The sequence below is a fragment of the Octopus sinensis genome, linkage group LG1, assembly GCF_006345805.1.
Source record: "Octopus sinensis linkage group LG1, ASM634580v1, whole genome shotgun sequence".
Lineage (NCBI taxonomy): Eukaryota > Metazoa > Mollusca > Cephalopoda > Octopoda > Octopodidae > Octopus > Octopus sinensis.
In genome coordinates this window covers 121,587,000-121,602,153 of record NC_042997.1, presented here as the reverse complement: position 1 = coordinate 121,602,153, position 15,154 = coordinate 121,587,000, and positions in this window count along the sequence as shown.

Below are 15,154 nucleotides of genomic sequence, written 5' to 3'. Positions count from 1 at the left end.
AATAGTTTTAAATCCTTGTTCCTCTTCACGTTTTACGTCTCCTCGGGGGAACTCGTTTTAATATTTACGTCAACACGCACCTACAAACACTCTCCTCAATTCAACATCTACAAAGATGTTTACAATTAAAGAAAAGATCTTGTTAGCATATGTATGTGAGAGTATATATATATACATACATGCATACATATATATATATATGTATGCCTGTATGTATATATACTATCACATACACATGCTATATATTTATATATATATACACACACATATATATATATATACATATACATATACATATACATATATATATATATATATATATATATATATGCATATATATAATATATATACATACATACGTGTGGGTGGGGGGGTGTATTGCTCTGTTTGCTTTTATCCCTAACCAAAGTCGAAATGTATATTTGTTGTTTATTTAATTAAATTACACAACGTTTTGATTCAGAATGTTCTGTTGCCCACGCATTATATTTGCTTCTCTATTATTCCCTATTCGTCTGTCTGTTTGTCTTGCTGTCTTTCTAAATCCCTCTTCTTCTCTCTCACCCTCTAACACTAATTCGGTATAAATATGCATATAAATGTATACACACACACACACACACACACATATATATATATATATAAAATGAAAGAGTGGGGATGTTTCCACGCAGGAAAATATATAGGGAAATGTGTGGTTGAAAATGCACCTAAATTTCAACAACACATTTCCCTATGTATATATATATATATAATGTGTGTGTTTGTGTGTGTGTGTGTGTGTGTGTGTGTGTGTGTGTGTGTGGTGTGTGTGTGTGTGTGTGTGTTTGTGTGTTTGTGTGTATTGGAAAATGTATGAGACCCTTGGCACAGTTAGGTCAAGGTACTATTTAAGAAGACTGATCCCGGTGTGTGCACTCGCGTACTCGTGCATCCGCGCTAGCTAGACATGACTAGTCGATCCTACAACGACTACCTAGCAAAGTAAATAAAACACAAAATAAATCATTTTTTACACAAACTCTTTTACTCTTTTTTACTCTTTTACTTGTTTCAGTCATTTCACTGTGGCCATGCTGGAGCACCGCCTTTAGTCGAGCAAATCGACCCCGGGACTTATTCTTTGTAAGCTCAGTACTTATTCTATCGGTCTCTTTTGCCGAACCGCTAAGTAACGGGGACATAAACACACCACCATCGGTTGTCAAGCAATGCTAGGGGGACAAACACAGACACACAAACACACACACACACACATATATATATATATACATATACATATATATATATATATATATATATTTATATATATATATATATATTTTTATATATATATATATATATTTATATATATATATATAATATATATTTATATATATAATATATATATATATATATATATATATATATATATATATATTATATATATATACATACATATATACATATATACGACACGCTTCTTTCAGTTTCCGTCTACCAAATCCACTCACAAGGCATTGGTCGGCCCGGGGCTATAGTAGAAGACACTTGCCCAAGATGCCACGCAGTGGGACTGAACCCGGAACCATGTGGTTGGTTAGCAAGCTACTTTATTTCATATAATTTGCCATTTAGGCATTTACAAAGAGGGGACAAACAAGGACAGACAAATATAAAGGGTGAAGTAGCTTAACACAGTTACAATTTTCGAATGAAATTACGGATAAGATTATAAACAATGAATTTTATGAAGGCAATGTTTAAAAATATTAATGATCATGTCGAAGGACGGACATCCGGCCATCCGGGTAGAACCTTTACTTTCTGATCCGGTCACACTTACCTGGTGCCAAACATACCCATCTTGTATGCCACAGGCTTCCATCTTTTCACAAACATATCTCGTGACAGACACCTCTTCTCCAGCCTGATTTTGCTACTGAGGTGGTAACTAAAAAAGTTAATCAACCCCTGGCCGGAGACAAAGGTGCCTGTCACTATATCTTTCGTACGCGTCTTCCATACTGTTTCTTTCAGTATGGCTACTACACAGAAAAAACAAGCCTTTCTTTCCCTGTTAAGGAAAGGGGGCGGCACAATCTCGATGATAGACTCAGCTGATAGCTGTACTCTTCCCATCACTGACAACAGTTGTTCAACAAAAGCTATCAGTCCCGATAACTCCGGACACTCCACGAATGCGTGCAAGACGGTCTCCCTATCCTGCTCACATCGCGGACATGTCGGCGAGACGGTACTACCGTGCCTTGACAGCTTGTCGCGAACAGGTAAAGCCGCACGGAAACACTGCCAGGCCAGGGATTTCTGGTAATTATCCAGATACCCCAGCCCGAACGTCCTCCAGAACAGGTTGACCAACTGATTTTCATCGTAGCCCAGGGTCTCCCCCAAGGCGTCTTCGGACTTAATCTCCACTAACCCGCTATAGAAATCCGTGGTGGAACTCCTGTTGCCGGCGTTGCCCACCCGAGATAGTAGCTGGAGCGCCTGACGGCACTCCAAATGCCATTCACTCAGTTTAGGTCTCCGCTTGATCCATGCACCGATGTCCGTTAGGGATGTTAACTGGGGAAGGTAGAACCGGACGTGCGGCGACCACACCTGCTCTCCATCCAGGTAAAGCCAGAGGTGCCTCAACCTTAACGCGAGTTTTCGCATCCTCAGCCAAGGCATCCCTAGCTCACCCTTTAGCGGTTTCTGGCAGCAGACAGAGCGCTTTACAAGTGGCTTTCCTCCTTTCCACAAAAATCGGAAAAGGATTCTCTCCAACTTGTTCAGCCACAAATCGGGGCAAGGCACCACGGTCAGACGGTAGGTGATTACTGATGCTATAAACATCTGCACCAACTCCGCCTTCCCTAGCAGGGATAACACCCGCCCAGACCAGGTCTGAGTTAGAGCGGTCACCTTGTTGGCCACCTCACTCCAATTTTTCTCAATCTGGAGGTCTGGCCCGAACCAGACTCCGAGCAGCTTAACAGGACCTTCCGTCCAACGCCCTACGACGTTATTGGACGGCATCGGCTTGCCCCTCCAGGTGCCGAGTTGCAAACCGACCGACTTGTCCTTGTTAACCTTTGCTCCTGCCACCGCCTCGTAGCTTTTGATGGCCTCTTCCACCACTGGAAGCTGGCCTTCGTCTGCCACGATGATGGAGGTGTCATCAGCATACGCCGTAGCTCCTCTTCCACACCATAGATCATGCGGCGCGCCCCCTAGTGCCTCCAACTTCCGCAGCAAAGGCTCAAGAGCCAATACGTATAGGAGCGAGGACAGGGGACACCCTTGACGAACTGAACGCTCGATCCTGAACGGCTTCGAAAAGGAACCGTTCACCTTGACTACAGACTCGATGTCGCTATACAAAGCAGCGATCCAACCTCGATAGGTCGGGCCTAGGCCAGCCTCTCCGAGGACCGCCGCCAGGTACCGATGGTCGACCCTATAAAATGCTTTAGACTGGTCTAAATGTACCAGTGCTCCCCCTGCGCCAGAAAGCTTCCCCACCCTCTCTAAGGAGTAGCGTATAAGGTGGAGATTGTCGTGGATCGTTCTGCCGGGGATAGCGCACGTTTGCGCTTCCCCGACAAGTTTGTCCACGACCCGCGCCAACCTTTTTGCTAGCACCTTGGCCAGAATCTTTAACTCTGTGTTTAACAGAGTTATGGGCCTGAAGTTCCCTATCTCCTCCCCATTGTTCGGGTCCTTCCTGATCAACGTCACCGCCCCCCGGCTCGCAGACTTGGGAATTCTCCCATTCTGCTGCCAGTTGGCGTAGACGCTAGCCAGCAGGTGCCCGAACAAGTCTGGCATACTTCTATAAAATTCATAGGGCAGACCATCGAGACCCGGCGACTTCTCCCCGGGGCACTTGCCCAACACCTCGATTACTTCCTCGGCTGTGATTGGCCCTTCACAGCACTCAGTCTCTCGTGTCGAGAGGCGCGGGCCACCAGACAGGAAGTCCCTAAGGGCCTCACCATGATCCAGCGTCCCGCACCTCCCGAACAACTCGGCGAAGTGCTTGTGAAGTGCCTCACACATCTCGTCCCGCTTCTTGATCGTGCATCCGTTTTCATCAACAAGAGACCCAATTGTGGCATCGTTTCCACGCTGTGTTTCTATCGTACGGGCCCATCCGGCAACATTAATTCCCTCACGGCCCAATGCTCGTACTTTAGCCCGGACTCTACATCCCTCATGTTTGGTTTTGAGGTGACGGTCTAATGCCGTTCTCGCCGCTAAAATGTGAGATGCAGAGCCCAACCTCAACGCCTCTTCTAAGTTCTTAACTAGTTGCCCTTCTATTCTAGCCCTATCTAGTCTTAGTTGTTTACTAAATCTAATGGACTCGAATCGAATGGCTCTTTTGAGGGTGAACCACCACCGGTCATTAACCACGGCTCCGGTTAACGCCCTCTGCACTAACACCTTAATCCGGCTACGGTATGCCTCGCGTGTCAAAATAGACTTGTTCAGCTTCCAGTAGCCGGTTCCTATCTTAAGTGTGCTATCTATGTCCAGTCTACACGTGACCATTCTATGGTCAGTATAGGGCACCTGGACGAGCTGTGGACAACTAAAACTAGACTTATCTCTCTGGGACGTTCGGATGGTCAAGTCTGTAACGATCTGCTAGCTGAAACCGCTTAAGCAGATCCACGAGACGTGAGTTCACTTTCCTATAGATCGAGCCAACGCTATCGATGTGTACGTCAACGATAGCATTAAAGTCCCCTAATATCACTAAAGTCTTCGACGTCACGAGAAAGCCCTCTAGGCGCCGATAAAAATCAGTTTGGGAACCTCTAGCACAAGGTGCATAGAGTCCGATCAACCTGAAGGCCTTACTGCTGTATGTTACATCAAGGACGACCAGCCCACCTTCTGGGTCTACATAGACTGTACTTGTCTGTAGAGCCAAGTCTTTACGGATCAGTACCACTACGCCCCCTCGCCCTCCGGTCTGGCCAGGAGACATGATTTTCTCGTAGCCATTCAGGAGAGGCGAGAAGGTTTGTAGGCTGTCCAGCTTGGTCTCTGTAGCAACCATCACATGTATATCATGTGATCTGAGGTCGTCGAGGAAACAAGCCTGCTTCCACTTCGAACTCAGACCACGCACATTTAAACAACCAAGGTTAAGCGAAGCCATTACAAAAAGTAAAAGTTCTACTTACATTTCGTTGGAGAGGTGGGGGCCGACCTCACCACACGTTTGTGGGCCCCTTCTTTCTCCTCTTTCTTCAGATAGTCCGGCAAGTTCGCGATATGCCGGATGGCGTTTGGTGTCTGTCTTTTAATTGTTTGAACGTTGTTTCCGCAATCCACGCGTGTCTATTTCGATCTTTGTATTTGTTGTACAGTCTTGCTGACTGATGCTGAACCACAATATCGTTTATGTATTTGTCTTGTGTGTCGAATTCAATTAATATGAGTTCATTTTCTTTTTTGTCTTCTTTTTCTGGGCTAGTTGAGCGGGATTTTTTTTTCCGTGTCTGTGGTGTGTCTTTGTTTTTATTATTTTTTGTAGGGGATGTGGACGGGGATGCTGCACGAATTCTTTTACGAACTGGTGTAAATCCCCCCTCTGATACCTCCATGGTATCGTCTGGGGTAGCAATAGTTTGTTCGGTAGGCGCCGCAGTTTTTAGGGGGGTGGGAGGTTTTAATAGTGTAGGGGTTTGTGAGTGCGAGGGCTGGGTAGTAATAGTTTGTTCGGTAGGCGCCGCAGTTTTTAGGGGGGTGGGAGGTTTTAATAGTGTAGGGATTTGTGAGTGCGAGGGCTGGATTTTTTCTTCAGTCTGTTTTGGGGTTGGCACCGTAACAGCAGGAGTGGGATTTTTTTGTTTTTGTAGGGGTAGGTGTGTTTGCAAGGGTAGGGACTTTTTTATTATCTGAGGGGCCTGGTGTCTGCGGTTTCTTTTGCTTGTCTGGACAGTCTACACGAATGTGGCCCTTTTTGCCGCAGGCGTAACAGGTGGGTTTTCGGCCTTCGACCTGTACCCTGAGGGCTACGTTCTCGCCCACGAGCACCCTCTCAGGAAGGAGCTGCAGGTCCTCCGCTGTTCCTTGAATTAATATATTAATGTTACGCCCGAGCCAAAATAGAGGGGTAGAGCATGTTACTTCTAGTATTTTTATTTTGTCCGCCCTTTTATATAACAGGGCGGCCACTACCTCTACCGGATCTACTTCCGGCGGCGGGCTTCTACAATCCTGACCCGGGACGTCCTGCGTCCCCTATAGCTTGGGAAAAGTACCACCTCCTTGGTTTTTAGGGGGTTCACAGAATGCCCGCGGGCCATTTCTTCCCCCGAGAAGCGGACATCCACAGTGCCATATGCCCGTCCCCTGGCGACGTACACGATGTCCTTCCAAATCGGGGACAGGCATTTCTCGATGGTGCTTTTTTCAAAGTGTTTGAACCTTCTGCTTTGTGGACAGAAAGTTTTAAACACTACGGTCCGCTTCTCGGTCTCCACGATACTGGCGGAGGGTGATATTTTAACATCACCACCCTCCTCTTGCATTCTTTTAAATAGCTCGACGAGCTGATTGACATCGATGTCAATGTTCTCAGTGGCCACTGCGGCTACTGCAGAAAATTTTTTAACATTGCTCTCCTCAAGAGCACTACTTTCGTGAATAATTTCAACAGACATTATTCTGTTGAAATTAAACAACACAAAAATTACGAATATTGGTTTCCCACAAAACTGGGAAACCTATAGAAAGTTTTTCTTCCAAAGTAGTTCAAAAAAGCAGTTCAAAAATTCCAATTCCCACCCCCATTCGGGGGAGGGGCACGAAAATAGTCTGGCAGGACTATGTATAGTCACGTAAATAAAAAGCCACAATGGCTAACAGTTCAACGGTAAGAAATTATCCAATTATTCCCCGGTAAAACCGGAGAACAAGACAGTTCAGCAACGTTTAAAGACAAGTTTTCAGTAGTAGAAATTCAACAATTAACAACACAGCAAAATTCTTACCGGGAAGAAAACGCGTCCAAACCGTAGTACAGTAAGCAAAGTCACTCTTCAGTCAGTGAGGTTAGCAAGCTACTTACCACACAGCCACTCCAGCGCCTATAAAATACAAAAACACAAATAAATAAATTTTTAAGCAAAGTAAATAAAGCGCAAAAACACAAAGTAAGGATCGACTAGTCACGACCAGCTAGCGCGTATGCGCGAGTACGCGAGTGCGCGCACCGAGACCACTCTTCTTAACTAGTACCTGAGGTATATTTGCTAAAAGAAAATGAATGACCTCACTGCTAGTACTAATCAGTTTAATTTATCATCTTCCAATTTTTTAGTAATAGAAAGTTTCGTTCACAGATCTTGAACGTTCTTTGTCAACGTGGGTGCAAAGATTAAAAAAAAAATCCTTGTTGACTTTTTTGGAGAACTTTCGCGCATTCGTTGTTAAACAAATCTGAGGATTTGAGGCTTGTCATTCTATATATGAGATTTGGCTGTGTTTAGGGTGGAGTTGGGGTTTGTTAATCAGTGTGGGAGTGAAAGACTGTTGATAGTAGTGACTGGCCAACACAAGGTACTTGATTGGGGATGGAGTAGGGTAGTGTTGGGGTGTTAAAGGAGTGTTTTGTGAAGCCATTTGAATAGTTGACCTTTGGTCAGAAATCTAATGAGCCGATGTTTTCCAAATTCTTTCTTTTAATAATTTTCTGTTTTAGGTGCGTGTCTGTGGTGGTGGTGTCCCTGAGGTGTAAGATTTTAACTCTTCATAAAAATGTTTGTTGATAGAAGTGTTTTTATTATATATATTTTGTTTATATATTTACTTCCCTACATATAACAAGAAGTATATATTACAACTCTCTCTCGTTCTCTCGCTCTCTCTCTCTAAATATACATACACACAAACACACGTATACACAAACATACATATATACATACATATACATACACATAAATATATATGTATACATACATACACATATAAACAAATGTACACACACATACATAAATAAACAAACACATATCTATCCATACATACACCTATATACATATATATATATATATTATATATATATATATACACATCCACATTTACATATATGTACATACACACACATATATATGTACATACACACACACATATATATACACACATACACATATATACATACACTAGCAGTATCGCCCGGCGTTGCTCGGGTTTGTAAGGGAAATAACTATATAAGCATTTTTAGAGATGTAAAGTATAATAGCCATCTCAATATGGCTAACCACAAAGGGGGGGGATGTTACTGTAGCTTTTTACGTTCTGAGATTTAATAATAAATTTTTAGAGAGTTACTTCCCTTATATATGCCAAAAATGCATTAAAATGGGAAAAATTGATGGTAAATTTTTTTTAAATCGTAGACTCATCGTAGACGCGCGCTAATACCCAGAAGGGCTCGATATGAATCACGACTATAAGATATCCGGTTTTGGTTAAACTGCACCGCAAAATGTGGGAGTAGTTAGGAATCTAAATCGTAGGTGACAGACAGCACACAACCTTACTTTTATAATATAAAGATATGCATATCACGTACAAACATATAAATCTATATGTAGACATATACCCATATATACACACATACATGCCTATATACACATATGTATATATATACACACATACACACAGACACACTCGCATATATATCCCCTCCAATTCACATTTACCAACACCTCTCTCTCAATATATATACATATACATATATATTCATACAGACATACACACACATACACACACACACATATATATATATGTATATGTATATATTATATATTATATTATATGTTTGTGTGTGCGTTTGTGTTTACGTGCGTGTGTGTGTATGTGCGTGTGTACTTCATAAACGCGCATGAATATAGGAATGATTATATTTAGTTTATTTGAGGAATTTATTAATAGAAAATGCACAATGAGTCAGTAGGTAATCGGTGCCAGGAACTTCTTAATATGTCACTGTTAGTTGAACTAGTTGGAACAAAGGACTGTCATTGTATAACACGGAGTGTTTACCAAACACTTCGAGACTATTCACTTTCTCAACCACTACTGTGCTACATAAAGGTGTTCGTCTTTCCGAACAATATGTAACAGTGTGGCTTGTATATAAATCGAACCAAGGTTAGAAAAAGTACCAGCGTGGTCTCTTCATGTATCACCCAGATGAAGTAACACTAGGTTCTAATGGGTATTATATGTATATAAAGTCATTTCTGTCACTTACATAAATGCTGGAATGACTCTAAACTCAGAAGAACATGAAACTAGTCACCAAAGCAATAAAGAATGTGTTAAAGAACTCGCTATCACAATTCGATCTCGATATTTACAACTGGGAAGTACAGGCTGGCGACAAAAACAAGGCGAGAAAACGAAGTGTCGTTGCTCATTTCATATAAATTGAATAAGCAGGGAAAAACCCTAAAAGAGAAAAAGCAGACTTGGTTGTTCCTCAGATTATTTGCCATGAGTATAGCCGAATATACTTGTCAAACGCAAGACTCCAATGTTACCTCAAGTGTCACATGCATAACTCGTCAACAGATTATGTTCGACTCGTTATTGCAGATCCTCTTACCTGTGATCCAAGCAGCAAAGTCTGCCAGAGCCGCTCTGGGTTCACGAGTCATTTGAAAACCCATAACGATCCTCTACCTGAGAGGCATAACCTTCAGACCAAAATTGCAGATTTAGTTTGCAGTCTTTGTGGCAAACTCTGTAAGGCTCTCGCCAACTCCATGAGTCACTATCGATCCCACATTCTTTGGAACAATCACTTAGAACTCAAGCTCCCAGCAATGGTCATGTTCGGCTAACGAGTAAACAGCCTTCATCTATGTATGTATATATGTATGTATGCCAAAACAACTCTTTTATGGAGAGTTAGCTAAAGAAGAACGACCTTCACATAAACCAAAAAAAGAGGCATAGAGACTTGCTGAAGGTTTCCTTAAGAGATGCTAGTATCTCTCATGGCACATGGGAGGGCATAGCTATTGACCGTAGCAGGTAGAGAAGGATTGTGTACGAGGGGAGAACTACTTTTGAGAAATCTCGAGTTGCGCATGAGAAAGTAAGGAGGGATGTCAGGAAGGGCATCGCTGTTGCACTTCCAGATGGTAAGGGTCTTCCTATGATGCTGACATGCAGTGTCTGTGCAAAACCCTGCCTCAGTAAACTGGACTCAAGAGTCATCTTCGTATTCATAAAGCGAGACAGAGGATTGACAACCAGGCTGCTGTTCGTGGTGCTACACATCATACTAATCATATCTCTCAGGCATGTGGAAGGGTGTGTTATTCAGTGGGAGGACTTAAACGACATGCAAAGGTACATAAAGCCCAATTACAATTACAGCCGGCTATCTCCGGTAAAGGTTTTAGCAGCCAATTCTGTACAAGACAATGTAGATCTTTAGCCGGGCTAAAAATTCATGTTCGATCACAGCACCGCTAAACCTCGTGCAATGGCCATACTCGATAACGAGGGGGCAGCCATCATGTATGTATGTATGTATGTATGTATGTATGTATGTATGTATGTATGTATGTATGTAGATTTGGGAATCCCAACAGCGCGTTGTGTCCTTGAGCACACATTTCACGTTGCTGCAGTCCACTTGGTTAATATACATGATTAGTATATGTATTTCAAAGGGCCTGCCCTTTCATATTCTGTGTCACGCCGAATCTCCCTAAGAACTACATTAAGGGCACGCGTGTCCGTGGAGTGCTTAACCACTTGCACGTTAATTTCACAAGAAGGCTGTTCCGTCGATCGGATCAACTGGCGCCCTCTTCGCAGTGACCGACGGAATACTAGTTAATTAGATTAGGATATGATATAGAAACAGAACAGTCACTTCATACATCACCATGCAGTAATTACTGGAATAAGATATTTGTGAAGAAACTTTCAGAATGTTCTTCTAGAAGATAATAAGTTGTAGCGATTAAGTGTGTGCCAGGTGTTTTAGAATTCATAGACACGTGTGAACATAAACAGTACAATACTAGCTCATTTTAGTGAGATATTTAACCATTAATTGAAGTTTGGCTGGCAAGTTCTTCATAGATTAATGGAAGTGTGCAATGGCACGGCAACTAGTCGGTGCTATGATTTTATGACTTTGGCAATTGAAGAAACAGAAGAAAATGGAAATCAAATATGCCTCATAAAAGAAATGTAGAATATTTAACCGATATTACTAACATATATATATATATATATATATATATATATATATATATATATATATATATATATATGCATACACATAAAATATATAAGCGCTATGAAGCGTAACACGTAACTAAATTTCAGGTTCAGCAGTACATCGTACACCCTGTTCTGATAGGAAGTAAGGTATGACGTGGAGTATCAAACAATGGGTTAAGTGAGTGAGTGTAATACGAGCGACGGAATGGCATTAATGAAAAACAGAAAACAATTATGGTATTTTATACTTATAAAACATACACATGTTTCGGTAAATTAACTGCCAAAATTACATAATTGTTTGTTGAGACATTACATAACATCATTAAACAACTTCCTCAGTGTTTTAACCAATGGTGTTTAGTGCTCAATATATATCTCCATTATGCAAATTATCAAAAGCGTCAATGGAAAGATTTACGATGCAAATTGCTGAATTTCCTTCCCTTGTCCCTCTACTATTAGTTTTTCAAATGTGGTTTTCTGAACTTCGGTTTTGCAATCTTGACAATGCTTGCATTTTGCAGTGGATCTCTAATCATTTTGAGTGAAGATGATGGCTTTTCATTTTACATCGGTACCTTGTTAGAGTTGCTCATCATTTTCATCGAACCAATCTTGATGTTTCCTCATCTTGAATCCGATTGTTTCTTTGCAGGTGTCCACAGTGGTAGTTTTCAGATGGTTCCAGTGTTTTTCAATGGGTAATGACGGTTTGACTTCCTACTATGAATTTTTTTATGTTACTTTGGTTTTGATGCTTCCTCTTGGGTCGGATCATCATTCTGATGATGAATGAAATCAGTTGATGGTCTGTCCAACACTCATCAGCACCTGTGGCCGCAGTTGTCTTCATGACGACTCTGACTCTTACAATGATGTAATCGATCAGGTGCCAATGTCTGGAACGTGGATGTTACCAGGAGACTTTGTGTTTGGTTTTCTGGCGAAATAAGGTGTCAGTGATCATCAGGTCATGTTCGGCACATTTTGTCAGAAGGAGTGTTCTGTTTTCGTTGATTTTGCCGACATCTTCATTCCTGATGGTGCCTTTCCAGAGTTTGTGATCTCTTCCAACTCTGGCATTGTAAAATAATTATCTTGCATTTTCATCTTCAGCGTCTAACGTTGAAGCATAAGTGCTGGTGGTGGTGGCACGTTGATTCTTTGAAGATGACAATGAAGTGTCATGAGGTGTTCATTTTTCCCGCTTGGTCGTTCGGTGAGCTTAGGTAGTATTGGGTTGTCCGGAAAGTTCGTGCAGATTTATAGTAGCTTAACTTTCGACTTATTTTAGAACATGGTTGAATCCATAAAATAGGATTTGACTACACATCCATTTAGAGCACAGTGTAAGCTATCTTTCCGTGGAAGAATGTTTATGTTCCTATAACCTGTGTAAATTCTGTAACACTGTAAATTGGAAGATAAGAAAGTTCATTTTCAGCACTTGATGCTTTTTTTTTCCGTAAAGGGAAAAATGCCTCACAAGCAACCAAAGAAATACGCGCAGTCTACGGTGATGCTTCTTTATCCGAAAGAACTGTACGGAAGTGGTTCGCAAGATTCCGAGCTGGAGATTGTAGCCTTATTGATAAAGAGCGACAAGGCAGACAATCCACTACAGATGATGACCAAATCAAGTTATTAATTGAGAATAACCCACATTGCACATCCCGAGAATTGGCAGAAAAACTCAACAGTCGTTCAGAGCTCCTGGTAAAGCTTGGGTACACAAATCGCTACGATGTTTGGGTATTTTGCCCACCGGGCTTTTTATCTTGCTTCCAGTAACCTAGAAATACTGAGCAATATACAATACCTTCTATTGAGTAAACAGAATCAGTTTGACGTTGGCTAACTTGTATATGATATGGTAAACTACTTTCGTTCTTTACATTTTTTCTTGTGGATTGAAGTAGATTAAACATAGTCTGCTTTTGAAGCGTATTAATATGTACCTATATATATTAAATAAAATCACATCCTTTGCTTTTGTTAATTTAATTTTCATCTTATAAACATTATTTTGAAATATGTTTCAAGAAAATTAAGTGGTTTAATAAAATTTAGAAAGACTCTACTTCAGTTAAATATTGATTTGAAATTGCTAAATAAAATACAGTACATTATTTTAATAGTTTATTTTAGGCTGTCTCCAGAAAACCAAAAGATCCAGAAATCTGGAGCACTACAGGTTCCAATCCTGTCGGATATTTGGTCCGGTACTCCCATACCAATAGCATCAGTAACAGATACAGTACAAGCACTCCTGGCATAAATCCAAGTCAAAGAAGGCTGTAGTCCCTTTTATACAGATGGCTTCTGCAAGGCCATTTACAAAAATGGAACAGATTTATAGTTGAACCCCTCGGATCTTACTAAACGGAAATATTTGTCGAAGAAACGTTCCGAATTTAAATACCTATGTGCGACGCAAACTTCTTTATCTGTATTACAGACATGTGCATACCTGAGTATGGCCCTGCGTATGTCAGATCTTGTGCACCAGATTCAACGAATAAATGTTACATTAGCAGCATGATTCTGCCACAGAAATTCCAAATTAAAGAATATCGCAAAAAACATACAGACACGAACAAGAATAACGCAGTAACTAAAGATCGCAGCATCGATAGCCTGCGGATAAAAGAAATATTTGCATTGTGAAATAATAATATAAAATAAGAGGAAAACAGAAGCCAACAATTAACAAACAGCTTGAATTAGAGGTGTGACAATGAATACTGTAAATACGGTGACTCACAATATTTGACCCACTTCACCACGCATATACCACACATCCACCACCGCCACCACCACTACCATCACCAAGAGACTTAAAGAGTGCTGCACCAAATTTCTACACAGTTGAATTTCATTATCACATGCACACCTCAGACTCATCAACGGAATTGATATTTGATTTATGCCTCTAGATTTCTAGAACTAATTACTTTTATCTTGTACTTGTTTCAGTCAATAGAGCATGGCCATGCTGGTGCACCACTTTGAAGAGTTATCGATCACGACCACGCCATATTTACTCCTTTGCTCTTTTATTTGGTTCAGTCATTTGACTGTGACCATGCTGGAGAACCGCCTTTAGTCGAGCAAATAGACCCCAGGACTTACTCTTTGTAAGCCTAGTACTTATACAATCGGTCTCTTTTGTCGAACCGCTAAGTTACGGGGACGAAAACACACCAGCATCGGTTGTGAAGCGATGTTGGGGGGACAAACACAGACACACAAACTTACACACCCACACCCACACACACAAACACACACACCACACACACACCACACACACACACACACACACACACATATATATATATATATATATATATATATATATATATATTAATATATATATACGACGGGCTTCTTTCAGTTTACGTCTACCAAATCCACTCACAAGGCTTTGATCGGCCTGAGGCTATAGAAGAAGACACTTGCCCAAGGTGACTGAACCCAGAACATGTGGTTGGAAAGCAAGCTACTTACCACTCAGCCAATCCTACGCACTACTAATATTTTTTTTAAAGTCTATTACTTATTCTGTCTATCTCTTTTACAGGAGCGATAAGATATTGAACGTAAATAAACCAACACCGCTTGCCAAGCAACGTGGGAGAGAAGCACGTGCACACACAAACACATCTATCCACACACACACACACACACACACGCACACACACATATGTATATATGGACAGGCATCCACACAGTTTCCGTCTATCGAATTCACTCTCAAAACATTGGACAGTTCAGGACTACATTAGAAGGCTCTTGCCTTAGGTGCTCTGTAAAGGGACTGCAATCCAAACCATATGGTTGGAAAGCGAGTTTCTCAACCATACAGCCATGACTGCGCATATTTCTAAGGTGTTCA